The following is a 16,113-nucleotide window of genomic DNA, read 5'->3' on the forward strand; positions in this document are numbered from 1 at the left end:
GAGTAATTTTCTCTATCAGAAATGTTTACAATTTATTCCTCAGTACAATGAGAAAGAAAACTTTAGAATGATTTTAATTTTCTTATATAGAATAAATGTGTAATAAAAATATAACGCAAGCTAACTGTCTCAACAGGGGGAAAAAAGCTGAAAGTGAAAAGTCAATTACACTTAAGAAGCATAAAGACTCTTGGAAGAAGTAATTTTGCCACTTTAATAGGCATCGAATAAAGTTTAATCCAGAAAAATTTATTTCTTTTTTACTTATTAATTGTGTAGTGTTATGGTGGATGGTAGATAACGGGGCCATTATTGCATTAAATGAAAGATCACAGATTAGAAAACAGGACCACAAACAAAACAACCAATGCTTTGGCTAGCTACTCTCAGAGGACCTCAAGGCAAGCAGCCCTTTGGTGTCACCACAAATTTCTAAGGTTCCATTGTAATTTGGCAGATCCATAAAGTTCATTTGGCATGACATCGAGGCTTGATCAGTCTCTCAGAGATGGTCTTTTTTTAACCAAACCTATAAGAGACTCACATCAGTATGACCTTATCACGCCAATTTTTTTTCTTTTCAATTTACCATGAGCAACAGAAGTAAAGATCTGTCTATAGAGTCTGTCAGCTGATCCACATGTAGTCTTCTTGGCGCATGTAAATGGAGAGTCAAATTAAAATTGGAAATATGCTTGATGAACATCATATCAGATGAGAAGAAATTAGCAGGAGGGGTTAACACCCGAATGCGTCCATCTGCACTGCAGGTATAGACTTAAATAAACCTGCTGTTTGGGCTCCGGAGTCACAGCTAATTTCCTCCCCTTCTCTGACTGATCTGCCCATGTTTTAGGTTTTAGGCTAAACTTCCCTCCCTCCTCAGCTGACAGTTTCTTTTTTGAAGTATGTTAATATCACTTATTAGGATTTAGTTAAGTGCAATCAAATTTCCAAGAATGCTTTTGGCCTGGGAAATAGCTTCTCCTTTTTGTCCCCGATTAGCAGCACAGTAGAGCTCGCCGTCCTTGTGAGACCTGCCCCGGTTGAGCGGGCCTTGTGCCAGAGCCTTGGGCACCAGAGTGCTCACGTCTAGGTCCCCCGAAGGCACATGGCAGCCGAGGGCACAGCCAGCCTGACAGCGGGACCTGCCTAAGCGGGAGCAGGGGGCTGCGGCACACAGGGGACAGCTGACCTTGTCCCTGAGTCAGGGAAGGCCTCCTCAGGGGCAGCGCCTGTGCCGGGTCTGAGCTAAGGGAATGGGGGGGGGGGCTCCTAGGCAAAGTCGGGGCCGAAGCGGTGCTCCAAAAGGCAGGCAGAGCACAGCCCCTCTGACGGGCCCAATGGGCCAGCAGGACTCCGGCAGGAGCAGAGGACACGAGAGAAACGGGGAAGGGGCATGTTAGAGACACAGCGGGGCCAGGAGGGAAGGGGTTCATGCGTGTTCCCAAGGAGAGTGTTACTTATCGGTGATGGCGAGCCAGTTAATGGTTCTGAATAGAAGACTGACTCGATATAATTTGGATTTTAGACGTTCATTCTGGATACAGGGTATACTATGGATTGAAAAGAGGCAAAAATTGAAGGAAAAGTGCCTTAATGTTTTTTGTTCTTTTTCAGTATAGTCCTATATGATACCTGATAACAGCAGCTGATAGTCTGCTCTTACTGCATACCGAGCATTTTATATGCATCCTTTTTAATAAAGTTATAAGCTAGGTCGTACTAGTATTATCCTAATTGTACAGACAAGAAGAAGTGCCTGGCTGGTGTGGTTCAGTGGTTGAGTGCTGGAGGTCACGGTTCGATTCCCGGTCAGGGCACATGTCCAGCTGCAGGCTTGATCCCCAGCAGGGGGCGCGCAGGAGGCAGCCGATCAATGACTCTCATCATGGATGTTTCTATCTCTCTCGCTCTCCCTTCCTCTCTCCGAAATCAATAAAAACATATTTAAAAAGAAAAAGAACTGTTAGGGAGTATAAATAACTTGCCCAAGGTCACACACAGGTAAGTCTTACCAGAGAGGATGTGAACTCAGCCTGTGCTCTCGCGGGCGGCACCCGCCTTCCTGCCGCAGGACAAGCTGGCCTGAGCTCGTTAGTGGCGGCGGCGAGCAGAGCAGGCCAGGCGCTGGAGGCGCTGGAAAGGGCAGGCCTTGGTGACTGCTGAAAGCTAGGCGGTGGGTTAAGGAAAGGGAGGTGGTATGAAGTCATTTTAAGGTTGGCTCAGGGTCTCTACAAGTTTTGCTCTTAAGTTGGACCTTCTATATCCTCAGACAATCTTTTTACTTATTTACTGGTCTTATCTCTTTTTCTTCACAGAAACCATCTTAAACCTTCTGTGACTCTGTGCTGTCCCATCTCTCCCCAACTTCAGTAGCTGAATATATTTCTATTTGTTTTTATATCTTTGGCGAAAATTGGCAATAATGTCCTTCTTTTTGTCAGGTCCAAATTAATTGACTGATTCTTTAACAAACCACTTAGAACATGATATGAAGTGATAGAAATTAATGAAAAACATGACCTCTTTTTTCCTTGCTCATAATAATATCAAATAATAGCGTCCATTTCTAGCCCTGGTTTCTGAGCCTTTTGCTAGAGAGGTTTGTTTTCTGCTTCAAGTGTCTAAGCTGATGAGGCCTCCAGCCTCAGGAGGCGCAAAGAGGGAGGGGAAACAGTTCATCCACTAGAGAACCCTGTGGGTAGGCGTTGGCCACTCCTTTCTCCAGAAGTTTCGAGAGGCTGATTGGCCTTCTCCTTTATATTTTAAATGATTGATAGTGATGACATCCTGTCACAACTCGTATTTTCTCATTTAGGGCCAGAGAGGCTAGCTTTTGTTATTTTCAAATAGAATTGTCATAGAGTAGCAAACATAATAATTCCAGAGAAAGATCCAGGTGCTTCCATTTCCTTCCAGAGAAATAACTTCTATGAATTATTTCTTGAGATAAAATGGACAAGGTCTTATTGTACCACACTTCAGGAATATTAGTTTATTAAACCAATTTCTTCCCAGATACAGGAAGAATTATCACAGGAAAATGTTGAAGAAGGTCTCTAAAATAGTTTACTGCTCAGTCCTTGCTGTTTTTTGAAGCGGATGGAAAGACTAATCTCTGTGGCACGGTGCTTGCATTACTTTGCTAGAGCTGTCATAACAAGATGCCACTGACTGGGCAGCTTACACAACAGACATTAGGGTTCTCACATTTCTGGAAGATGAAGTTCAAGATCAAAGTGTCAGCAGGCCTGGGTCCTTCTGAGGCCTCTCTCCTTGGCCTGCAGGTGGCCTTCCTTGTCATGTCCCCACATGGCCTTTTCTCCGTGCATGCCCATCCCTAATCGCTCCCGCTTCTTGTGAGGACGCCAGTCAGAGTGGGTGAGGTCTACTCTAAGAGCAGCCTTTTCACTTTATCTCTTTAAAGGCTCTGTCTCCAAATACAATCGCTTATGAGGTACAGTGCATTAGGACTTCAGCCTATGAATTTAGGGAAGATACAATGCAATATATAAAAACACATCCTCGTATTTATTTTCATTGTTATCCAAAAACAACAACAACAAAAGACTAAGAAGAAAAAGAGCTCTGACCCAGAAAAACTACAGAACTATTACAATAATGGCACCCATTTTGATAACATTTCCTTGGAGACCAGAAGGTTTTCAGTACTTGACAAAAGGCAGGGGTAACTTTTTCTACTGCTCTAGCCCTATTTGGGTTTCCTTAAAATAAGTAAGGGTCCAACAGTTTCCAGATTCCAAGTAAAGTAAAAATCTTTCAGGCGTTTTTCACTTTCTTTTCTCTCTCTGTTCTAAGAAATAATAAACATACTGATTATCTACATTAGTTTTGTCCCTCTACTTTTTAAAAAAAATGTTCAAAAAAATCACCTTTTCATGAAAGTGACAGAGGATTTTGCTTAGAATCAGGCCTCCCCATCAAAGGGGAGAATATCCTGGCTCCTTTAAAATCTTTCATGGTGGCTTCCAGGAAGAACTCTGCAGGAATTTGAGTTGCCAAATGTAAAATCTGAATTTCTGAGAAAGAACCACAAAAATCTTACTCATAAATTACAGTTTGTTAATTTTATTAAGATAGAAAAAATATTAACTAGAGTAATTATTAAGGACTTTCAGTATTTTGAAGAGGAATTTTCTCAAGGTTCACTCCCACAGGTACTACCACCTCCCAAAACCACTCTAGATCTGCTCTTATACTGATTTCTTCCCTACTAGTTTGGGGAGAAGTATCTCTGGTCCTTTCTAAGTCTCCTTCAGCTCTTTTCAGGATTTCATCATTTTCCTCGGGGATTTTGCATTTTCAACTACCCCTCTCTAGGGAATATCACACCTCTTTTTCCACTGGTTCCCTCCTCCTAAACTACAAGCATGCTCATGCCTCTTCCCAAGTACATAAAATTATGACAAATCTATATACATGCCTCGCCAAATTCTGAATTTCTCAACTATAAATACTGTCATACTTAACCTGTGTCCCAACTGCCTAGCATGGTTCCCAGCTTACTATTGCTTTTCAAAAAATATCTGAAGAATGAATGAATGAACAAATGAACAAACATCCTCCAGGCAAAAGTTGAATAGTTAGTTGAACACATTTTAATGATGCCAAATAATTGGATACTATTTAGAAAAATAAAATAAAGTTGGATGCTTGATTTCATGAAAGATAAAGTCTGTAAAATCAAAATAGTTTATAGTTAATTATTTGGATAATAAAATTTAGATAATAAAATTTCTGAAAATAGCCAATGCAGAGAATTTGAGTCAAGCTTACTTTCCCTTTCATTTTACTTGGAAAGAAGTGGGGACATAAATATTTGCAAAAATTATGCAACTTTCCTCTTGCTTTTGGCTCTGTACTACGTGGTGCAAAGTGAGAAAAAAAATGCCTAAACATTTCAGTGCAGTTTGTCTGTGTCTGATAACCTGGATTTTTGTCATGGTATAGAAACAGTCATGGCTTAAGAGATTCCAGGAGTTTTCAGGATTTTATTGAATGATGACCCTAGGCTGGATAACTATCTAGTGAGTCGATCTTTCAATCAATAAGTGCTTGCTGAGCTCTCCCTAAAGGCGCAGTAACTGTTAAGTATTACAAAGAACATGGAGACCTGTATGAATGCACCTTCCATACTTGTTGCCATCTACATTGATTAACAAAATGCAATAGATGTAAAATAAAAAGGAAATGGCAGAAATGAAATGGTTACGGTCTTTAGGAATTGTTGCAAACTGAAAAAAATAAAGCAGAATAGTATTATTATATTCTGTTCATAGTAGTGACTAGGACAGGTGCTTATGATATGCTAGATGCTAGTTGTTGCCAGCTTATCTAATTCAACTCATTGAATTTAATCACACAAGTCTTCATGCATCAGGGAAAATGCTATCAGGCGGTGTCCTCTCCTGAACTACATGGAGGGTCTTGAGAGTAGCACCAACTTGTGCCTGACTGAAGAATGCACACAGGAGTCGCCTTCATCAGTCTGATCCCAGAAGACAGTTTTTGGTTTACTGTAAGTTTTTAAGGAAGGATGCAGTGGTCTGTGAAAAGGCTAACATTTCTGCAGTAGAGAGTAATCTGCCTGACAGATAAACATCCCTCCAGCCTTTCCTAAGCCCCATTTGTAACCAAAGCTAGATGGAAATCTGTAAGACTTCAAGGAGAAACAGTGGAGAGAGGGAATCAATAGGAGACATCGTTTTCCCATCTCAGGAAATCCGGAGATCTGTGTGTTCTTATTTCAGAAGGCTGGCATCCAAGAAAGTCACATGGTGATTTGCAATTCCCAAAGCCCTAAAGGACAGCGCAGGGCAAGCAAAAGTATTGAGACTGAGAATCAAGGGACATGGATTCTGCTCTTCGCCCTGGCAAGGACTCGTCCGTGACCTTGGGCATGACATTTAAGCCTGTTTCCTCAGCTATATGATGCAGCTTGTTTTACCCACTTGACAAAGCTTTTGTGATTACAGAATGAGATAAAATATGTAAAAGCACCCCACACAGTGTTCGGCACATAAGAATTACCACCCCAATCATAGCTGAAGACCTTTCCTGTGCTGCAGCAGGCTGTCTGCCTGGGTGGTTTCAGGAGGGGAAGGACTCCCCCTCTCACTGCTATGGTAACCCCCCCAAAACATATAGCTTCTCGATTGATTGCTTAGTTGTCTGTGTAAGGGATGAACTGTTTATTCCACCCCTAGTGGAAAAAATTAGGCCTGGGAAACAGAGTGGCCATATATCGCAGGCTTAAAAGGGGAACTCGAGCTGTTCCGTCACTGTCCAGCTCTACGGACTTGCAGGTGAGGTCATTTTTTTGAGCCTTAGTTTCCTTATTTGTAAAATGAAGGGGGTAGAAATGTGGGGTAGAAGACCTGAGCTGGAGTAAGATGGAAAAGCTGAAGGACAGGTAGTTAACACACTGGCCCCTGGCCTTTCAGAGGCTGCTCTGCACACTTCTGAGGTCCGATAAGGAGGCACCTATTCATTAATCTTTGGGGTAATTGTCCTGAATCTCGGCACTAATCCTGTCCCTCTCCTCTTCTGAGTCTGCCCTTCCTTCTGGATGTGTGAGATGCTCAGTGTGTCCTTTGGAAGCCCAGAAGCCCACCCTGCAGCCCTTATTTATCCAAAGGCGAGACAGGGATGTTCCACAGTGCTCGTCCTGAGAAATACAGGCTCCCCTCCAACTCACCTCCAGTTTAGTTTCCCTGTTTCCTAGTTTGAGGGTTTAGAATCTAAAATTTGCCAGCAGGATTAAAACATCAAAGTGATGTAATCCTTTGTGGGCATCTGATAAATGGCTGCTGTACTACAAAGTTTTTCTACATGTTAGGAAAAGGTACATTAATCAAAATAAAGGAATTTTCATATGAGAAATCCTTTGAGAGTTTTAGGTGCAGGAGTCTTTCTTTCCTAACATCCCCTCCAGTACATTTTCCACCTATTCATAAGTCCTTTTTGGAACAAAGCAATCTGTCATTCACTCAGTTGGTACATTCGATTAACTGTATGAATGACAATTGAAAGTCAAGGTAAATCTCTGTTCTTAAAATGACAACATAGTAGACATCTGTCAGTTTTACCTGTCAAGCATTCATTTACATTTCTTTAGTGACAACAGCTTCAGATTGTCTTTTGGGGAACTTCTCAGTGCATGCAGTCCTATTGAGTCTCAAACTAGGGCTTGACATTCTCAGGTGAAACTAGCTCAGATGATCTTTTCTCAAAATAACACAGAGTTTTGAGCTGAGTTAGTCATTCATCATAAAGACTCAGATGTACAGCTGTTTTTCTGTCTAGATATTCAGAGATATGTTTTTGCTCTTTCTATGATCTGGCACTTCAACAATTCCTCTGATTATTTTGGCTACTCCCTTCTTCCTAATAAATTTATTTTTTATTCTAAACCAGAACACATTTTTACTGCCTGCAACCAAATAATCTACATAATATATCTAAGGAAAATATAGCACATTTTTGAAGGAGTGATGTTGGAGGTAGCGACCAACTATGGCACTGGGCTTGCTATAAATTAATTAAAACCTTTATTGAAAGAATGATCAGATTGTCTTCCTAAAGCTTGGTGCTAGGTCAGTTGTTTAAACATGGGGTCCGTTTCCTTCATAGGCTGGTTTCTGCAGCATATGTTATACCTGAGCTAATGACTTCATGACACTATGGAATCTAGTCATCTTGCGTAGTTCTTAATTGAGAAAATCATACGAAGTTCCAGTATTTTAAAAATTTATGCAGGGTTTTAAATTAAAAAGTTAATTTGTTAAGGTATACTTGGATACCAGACATTTTATATATTGTGGCATTTTTATCATTACAATAATTCTGGGAGGTAATTTTATCTTCATTTTTATGTTATAAAGAACGCAAACCTAAATATTCAAGAATTATTGAGTTTATAAATAAAAGATTTGGAAAGGAATTCAGTTTTCCTTAATTGCAAAACTGGAACTCTTCTGTCTACTTACAGAAGCTATTTCCCAGACATCTGTAACAATTTTTACCTGATTATACACAATAGAGGAAAATCTGGTTATCAGAATAATAAAGATAATCCGAGCCTCTTTCCATAACTATGCTTGTAGTCCACGGTGATTTTGGGGCAGTAACAAAGGCCAGAAGAGAGATATAAGTAGAGAGCAGGATTGGTGCTACAGGCTGTAAGAGATAAAGCCAGGGAAAAAGTGCCAGTAAGGACTAGAGACTTGCTTAAATTGCTGGAGGACAGTCCACCCTCTCTCTTGGCCTATGGATGCAAGAAGAAAGGGAGGAGTCTAACCCCTTGTTACCTGTTGAATTGTGTCCCTCAGAAAGATGTTTTGAAGTCCTAATTTCTGGTACCTGCGAATGAGACCTTACTGGGGAATAGACTTTGCAAATATAATCGAGTTCAAATGTGACCCTTAGGGTGTGCCCTAATCAAATATGACAGCTCCAAGGTGGCAAAACTTTGGTCCCTTTGGTCCTGCCTTTTAAATAATGAAGGTTTACTTTTCAGAAGCAAAGTTGACAGGTTGCTCCATGTTCCGCTGACTCAATTATTTAATCCTGAAGATAAAGTCAGTTCAGTTAAATTGTTGAGTCTCATTTCAGGAGGTGGTTGGTGATGAACATGGGTTCCCAAAGTGAAGTCTTTATTGTGTAAACAAGCAACCAAGCATTTAATAAGGGGTATGCCTATGAAAACAAAAGGGAAAAAACAGAGCTTACTAATCAGAGCAAATTATAAACCAGTTTCTGAGTCTGGAAGGCTCAAAGTTTCTTTCGTTGGAATGGAAGCCACCAGTGACAATCTAACAGACCCTCCTTATCTGCAGTTTTGAATATCTCTGGTGATATCATCAGGTGCTCAGGTAAATTCTACATGGTTTACACAGCATCAGTCACTAAGATTGTTTAAGCTGTTGTAGCAATTTCTCAAGTTTATATTAAGTCCTTTGGCTATGATTTGTAATTGCAAAGCTCAGAGAGAGAAACTATTTTAGTTCTCAGTAATTTCTAGTCAAAGGATGGGAGAAAAATATAATATTAGGTTGGGAGGTTGCATCTAAATAGTTAAGAAAACTAAAAAAATTCAGGATAGTCTAGTTTCTAGGTGAAAAATAAGACTTTGTGGGCAGTTAACTGAACTCCAGTCTAATGTCCACAACTGGGTATTATAGATTTCATTAAAACACAATTTCTCCTCCTAAAATTGCCCACATTTTTATCAAAGAGCCAACTTAAGACCAACTTATTTACTGCATTAAGCCTAGCTTCAATTTGGCCTTATTATTTGCATAAACACAAGAATAGCAATTGATCATGTAGGCCCTCTTAAATCTGCTTTGCTGGCATTTCATAAGGAACCTCCCGACTGCACTCCAATTAGCCTTTCAGTGTGAGGAAGCCAAGCCACATAGTTGACACCAGGCTTTGGGTGAATTCCTCAAGTTTTCAAGGTCTGCCAAAATGTCTCGAGCTTCTTTTTTTTTTTTTTTTTTTGCCATCTCCCAGGAAACCAACCTTCATTCCTTTTCTGGAAAGTTCGCCATGAGCCATGCAAATAAGCAAGGTACCAGGCCATTTCTTCAAGGGGTTTCTATTGGCTTCTATAGTCACCCTTAATTCCTTAAAGCTTTCTGGGGACATCCAGAGTCTCTCTGGACATGTATCTCTCAAACGTGACATTCCAGTCAGTCTTGGTTAATAAAACCAGTTTCCAATTGCATCCTATTATAAAGAAAACAGATTTTTATTAGATTAATGCAAACGACCATATTGCAGTGAAAATATTAATACTTACTCATGAAGAGTTTCCAAATTCTGGAGATATCAGGTAGGAAAAAATAAAAATGCTTCAGTATTGCTTATAAAGGTATAATTTACCAAGCTGCTTTAAGAAAAAGGCATTATCTTCTATCAGGAAAGCAAAAGATTAAAAATTCATAATATTTTAACAAAGCCATAAAAATTATAGTCATCTTTAGTTATTTAGTCTCATAATCAATTTTTGTTTATCTTGATTTTTCACCAGTATTTTCGTGAATCTAGTTATTTCTTAGAGTTCCATTAATCTTCATCTAGTTTAAAGGTATGATCTGAAATTTTATTTTTAGAAATCTATAATTTAGAATGTCAGTTTTTCCATATATTTTTCCAAAGATGTTACCTATTTGTAAATGCATCAGAGTAAAACAATTACTGTCTGTAAATGACAAAAATTTAAAATGACATGGTTATAGTTCTGATTATAGTGCAATTGATAAAGAACTTTGCTTTTCTGTAAGGACATTTAAAATAAATGTTTTTATTGATTTCAGAGAGGAAGGGAGAGGGAGAGAGAGAGAAACATCAATGATGAGAGGGGTCATTGATAAGCTGCCTCCTGCACGCCCCCTGCTGGGGATCGAGCCCGCAACCCGGGCATGTGCCCTGACTGGGAATCGAACCCCGATCTCCTGGGTCCTAGGTGGATGCTCAGCCACTGAGCCGTGCCGGCTGGGCAGTAAGAACATTTTAAGATAACAGAATTACAAATGAAAGTATATCAGAACTTTATAGATTCTTGGGAATTTTATTGTAATCTCTAGAACATCCACTTTAATAAAATATATGTTTACAAATACAACATAGTTATTTTTTATTTGAAAAAGCTTCCTATGTACTTCAAGCATACCAAATAGTCCTGATCAGTTTAAAATTTATCTTTTGTCAAGAAGGAGAACAAATCCTTGAGGTATTTGGGGACCCATTGGAGTAACTCAACGCCATTTCTGAGTTAAGAAAAAGTCTCTTAAAATGTAAACTTTGGAAAGGTTGTCAAACATACTTTACCTAAAGATCATGTTTGATTATGAAACAATATTAAATTATTTACTTACCCAAAATGACAATAAAAGGTATCAAACACAAGTACAGGCTAGCAAAACTTTAGTTCTTAGGATTGAGAAGGTGTTTTTTTGTTTGTTTTTAAGTAATCAGGTAACTGATTAACACAATATGACACATTACTATTTTTGGTTTATAGATAGAATATTTTTATATCTTATCTGGAGAAGAACAGTAAGTACAGGGAAATTCTTATCTTTTTAACAGAGTGAAAAAGAACCAAACCAAACTCTGTATTAGCTTATTTTTGATATTTAAATGTATTTACTTAGTTAAGTTCATTGTTCAGCTTAACCATATAATTTCCTCTCAAATTATTTTTTTCACAAACCTTCCACAACTTTCTTAGTCCTTTCTAGTTTATCTCTTCCTATCTCAATCAGTAATAACCAAGTTTAGAACAACTTACTTTCTTCCTATTTCCTAGAAAAATGTATCTCCATACATTTTACCTTTTATTACCAAAATCATACAATTTCTCTCCAACTTAATTAGAATTTTTAACTCTTAAAAACCTTAATTTTTAGTGATAACTAAAAAGTAAGCAATTAGCATTTAGATTGGCAAATACATTTCATAACTTCTAGAACCATAAGCTCCTCCATTGGCAAACACACTCTCACTTTCAAGAGACATACTTCTATTAAAGTATAAGACATCCATTAATGGCTCCAAATCTATTTTCTAGCTTCTCTACAATAAAAAGCCAAAGATAGGTGAACTTAAGACTTGTCTAGAAACCATTGTTTCAGTATTTCACGTTATTTCAAAATATATAGATATTTAATAATTATTAACTTTGTAAACTCTAAAATTTCAAGTTACCAACAGACTTTAGAAAACTATGGTTAGGCATATATATATATATATATATATATATATACACACACACACATATATATATATATATATATATATATATATATATACACACACACACATACACACACACACATATATATATGTGTGTGTGTATATATGTAATTATTACTGAAAAGCTTTATCAAAAAACCTTTACTTTAGTTCCATCTATTTATTAATACTTACCTACCAAGTCTGAGATTTTTAAAGTCAGTTATAACACAAGCCATTTCTTGACAAATTTTGTAATGGAAATAACATAAACCTTTTTTAACCCAGGCAAAACAAACATATATCTTATGCTAATAACTCTAAAAAACATGAATCAAGCCTAAACCAGCTTTAATACCAAATATTTTTCAGACAACATGATTCTGAAAAAAAATTAGGGTAGTTTTTATTTCTTAATTTATATAAGCATTTAATTTGTAAGGTATAAATATTTACCCTAGTAATACCATCCAGAGGCAGAAAACACACCACATATAATATAGAGATGAACGCATAGCACAAAAAAGACCATACACAAGAAAGATCATACACATAACCCAAATCACTAACATTTTTAGAGAAGATGCAAGATCTTTTATTTGCCCTTGACAACTTTTAAGAAGGCTAGAGAAGGGTTTTGGGAGGGTATCAGCATGGGTGACTTTAGCCATTTGAATTTTAAAGTGTCGCTTTATTTTTCTTCAATTACCTCAGCCTAGTTTACATTTCTAATTACCCAGCAGGAAGACCTGCCCAGACTCTCAATGAACATTTCAATGGCAAGTGAATGAAGAGTGGAAACAAAGACAGTCTCAGGTCCAGTTCAAACAACTACACCTGCAGCAGTCCAAAGAGTTGTTTAAACAGGAGGCTAAGTGCTAAAGAAAGTTGAGGATATCTGGTCCCTAAAAGAAGGGAGAGAAATATAAAAAGAAATTGTGCTTGTAGAAAGCTGGAGCAAAACAGGGAGGGTTCATTTGGTCTCTAGGGATCAGTTCCTAGCTCATGGTGGTACCTTGTCACCTGTGTCCTGAGGGCAGACTTACCAAAGGGAGCAGTGGCTAGACCCTCTGACATTGGGTTTACTCCACTAAGACAGGGGACTCAACTGCACAGGGACGATAGTGAGAGGAAAAGGGGCAGAAGGAGAAGAAGTGACCTCCTGATTGGCTTCGCCACAAACTGTGTGACCCAACTGCTTCTACACAGGGCCTGGCCCTGCCCCAGCATGATCTGCGATCTTTCATGTGTCTGGAGACCTCCATCCAGGTGTTTTGATGAATCTGAGTGAAAATAAAGCAAATTTTACTTAGGTAAAGAAAAAGAAAGAAGACAGGGTTCTAACGCCACTGGGAAAGAAAAAAAAAAAGTATGTGTCTGAGAGGGTGCGGCCAACTCGAGAATTTCTCACAATGGTTAGGTGTTAGGTTTTTATCTGTTTCCAAGGGGGCTTGTCTGCCAGCTTTGTGACACCAAATTCTGACTCCCCCTTCTGGTTGGGAGAGGGCCTTGCTGCTGTGGCTTCCAAGATCACCACAATAGCTTCTTACCATTACCTGTTTCTCTTTGATCTTGCCCAGAGGTGGGGGCTCTGGGGAGAGGATGCCAGCTCCTACTTTCTCATTCCACTTGTCAGGATTTCCCCTAGCTTCTTTCTATCTGCTTCAGTAGAAGAAGCAAAAAATGATTCTCCTCTAGAAGCTTCAAGGGGTGTGTGGCCCTGAGGACACCTTGATTATGACCGCCTATCTTTCAGAACTGTGAAAGGATATGTTTCTCTTGTGTTAAGCGACCCACTCTGTCTTCCTCTGTCACACAGCCCTAGGAAGCTGACACACTCCTCATCTGCATTCCCTTCTCACCCTTTACTAATTCTAGACCCTTCTCTGTACCTACTAAAGTATTAAGGGAGAGTATAATGCATAAGTAGCCCAAGGTCAAAGCGCAGGGAAAGAAAGGTAGTTCTAGCTACCACCAAACTGGAGGACTATTTTGGCTAGAGAAGGGATATTGGGAACTCAACCAGCCAGTCCAGTAACATACAATCAAGGCAAGTGTGCTGACTCTCCAAGAGGATTTTTTGGAGCTTTGTTCTTGAGAGTGGTCTTTGTGACAAGTTACGATACAACAGATGTAAGTGAGTTAATATTGCCAAAAATCTCAGCAGATTTGTGTTTAGAAATATGGCAAAAACCAACCCAGGCTTATAGAGGTTTCCTATGATCCTTACTAGTGATTCCCCACCCCTCTGCAAGAAGGGGGTAATGCCATGTTGCGAGTTTATGGATAAACAGGAGAAAACAATAGAAAAGTTGAATTTGTTTTACTATTAATTGTCTTCATATCCAAACCTGAAGATTGCATAGAAATGGAAAAAATGTAATTTGTTAAGTTAAAAATAAGAGTAAGGTCAGGTAAGCGGGATTTTTAAATCCTGAGGAAACATCATTATTTCAGTAATAATCAAGCAGAATACTATTAAAAAGATTTTAATTTTCAAAAACAATTCTTTGCCTAGGGGGTTTGTTTATAAACAGTGTACTCAATATCAACTACATCATAATTCTGACCAAGGAAATGCCATTCAGGCATAGATACAATTATTACAAACTCTATTAGTGAAAAGAGCAAGATATATTCCAAATTCTGCAAAATGTAAGTTTTTTAAAAATGTATTGAAAGTTGGCCCAGTGTAAAATCTAAGAGCTGGCTCCCAAGACTGACTGCTGGGTTTGGATATCAGCTCTGCCACCAAGTAGAGCTGTACCTACTGTGTAATCTCCCTGTACCTACTATCCTATTTGTAAAAAAAATACTATATAATCAACTCAGTGTGCTCATCTGTAAAAACATGTGGTTATAAGGATTAAATGATTTAATACTTTCAAAATGTATAAAATACAAAGTTTCATAGTGACTCATAGAAGGTGGTTGGTTAATATGAACTTCTGTTGACAGTGTCTCCTATGAGTAGGATTGCTCATCTAGAACTTGGTGCAGCTGATGGAGTATTACTAAAGGTAATTATTCTAGGCAAGATACAAAACTCTAGACTGCAGATGCAGGAAAGGGTACGTTGGCTGAGGGGAACCTAGGATATGTCTTAGAGATGCTGGCATTTGAACTGGTCTTGAAGCAAATTGAGATTTAACCAAGCACAGTTCAGGAGCACAAAACAGTGTAAAGATTCGGGGTTGGCTGAGCATAGGATACACAGGGATCAATAACTGGATATGCTCGTAGCTGGGAAGGTCTAATGGCAGTCACATCCTTGCTGAGAAGACTGGACCTTATTTTTACAGGCTATAGGGAGCCATAGAAGATGTTTGAACCAAGAGCGACAAGATTATAGTTTCACTTGTAAAAAAAATCAGTATATCTAAGTAGACTATATTGAAAATGTAGGAAGTTACATACAGAGAGAACAATTTGGAAGCTATTTTCAACAATCAAATGAGAGACAAAATCAGGAAAGACTGAATAGCAGTCGGATTTGGCAGTGGATGGCATAACAATAACGATTTGCAAGGGTCAGAAGCACGAACGGGTGGATTAGACTGGCACATAATGATCAGGAAGGGGATGATTTTCACCAAGGAAGTAGGAGAAAATGTTAAATAAAGAGTGTTGCCTATACTAGAAATAAATTTGAAACAGGAGCAGTTAAACAGAAAGTACAGGCTAAGGAAAGAATTTTCATATGGGGGGAGGGTGGGCAAACTGTGGCCAACTGGCCAAATCCTGTCTGCTGCCCGTTTTTGTAAAGTTATATTGCAACAGTCACTCGCATTAGTGTACGTTTTGTCTATGGCTGTTTTTGTGCTACAAAGGCAAAGTTGAGTAACTGTGCGCAAATGGGCACAAAACCTAAACTATTCCCTCTCTGTACCTTTGCAGAAAACCTTTGCTGCCTCCTAATCAGAGTATCCTGATATTGAGGTAAATTTCAGAAACTGAATTAGTTTATGTCACCACATTGCTATTCCCTCTGAAAGTCTTCTGAAAGTTCAACCAAAGCCTTTAATTAGGAGCTTGGGAATTAGTTTTTTTTTAAAAGAAAAACATGGAGGGAAGGTACATCTGCTTCATACAAGCATTTTCTACTTTATTGACAAAAGGCTGTCACATAAACTAAGCAATAATAGGTTTGGGTTTGTTCCACTAGAGAGAGGAAAATAAAAGAAATGCATTACTAGATTAATTTTATTCAGTCGCAGAATTTTTCATCAACCCTGAATTCTAGCCCATGTAGGTGAAAGCACATAAAGAATAAGGAAGTACGTGACATGGTGACTGCCATTAAGAGTTGTTAAATTTTGCCCAGCTGGGCATGGCTCAGCTGTTGAG

This window comes from Miniopterus natalensis, chromosome 8 (genome assembly GCF_054644295.1).
Source record: "Miniopterus natalensis isolate mMinNat1 chromosome 8, mMinNat1.hap1, whole genome shotgun sequence".
NCBI classification, from domain to species: domain Eukaryota; kingdom Metazoa; phylum Chordata; class Mammalia; order Chiroptera; family Miniopteridae; genus Miniopterus; species Miniopterus natalensis.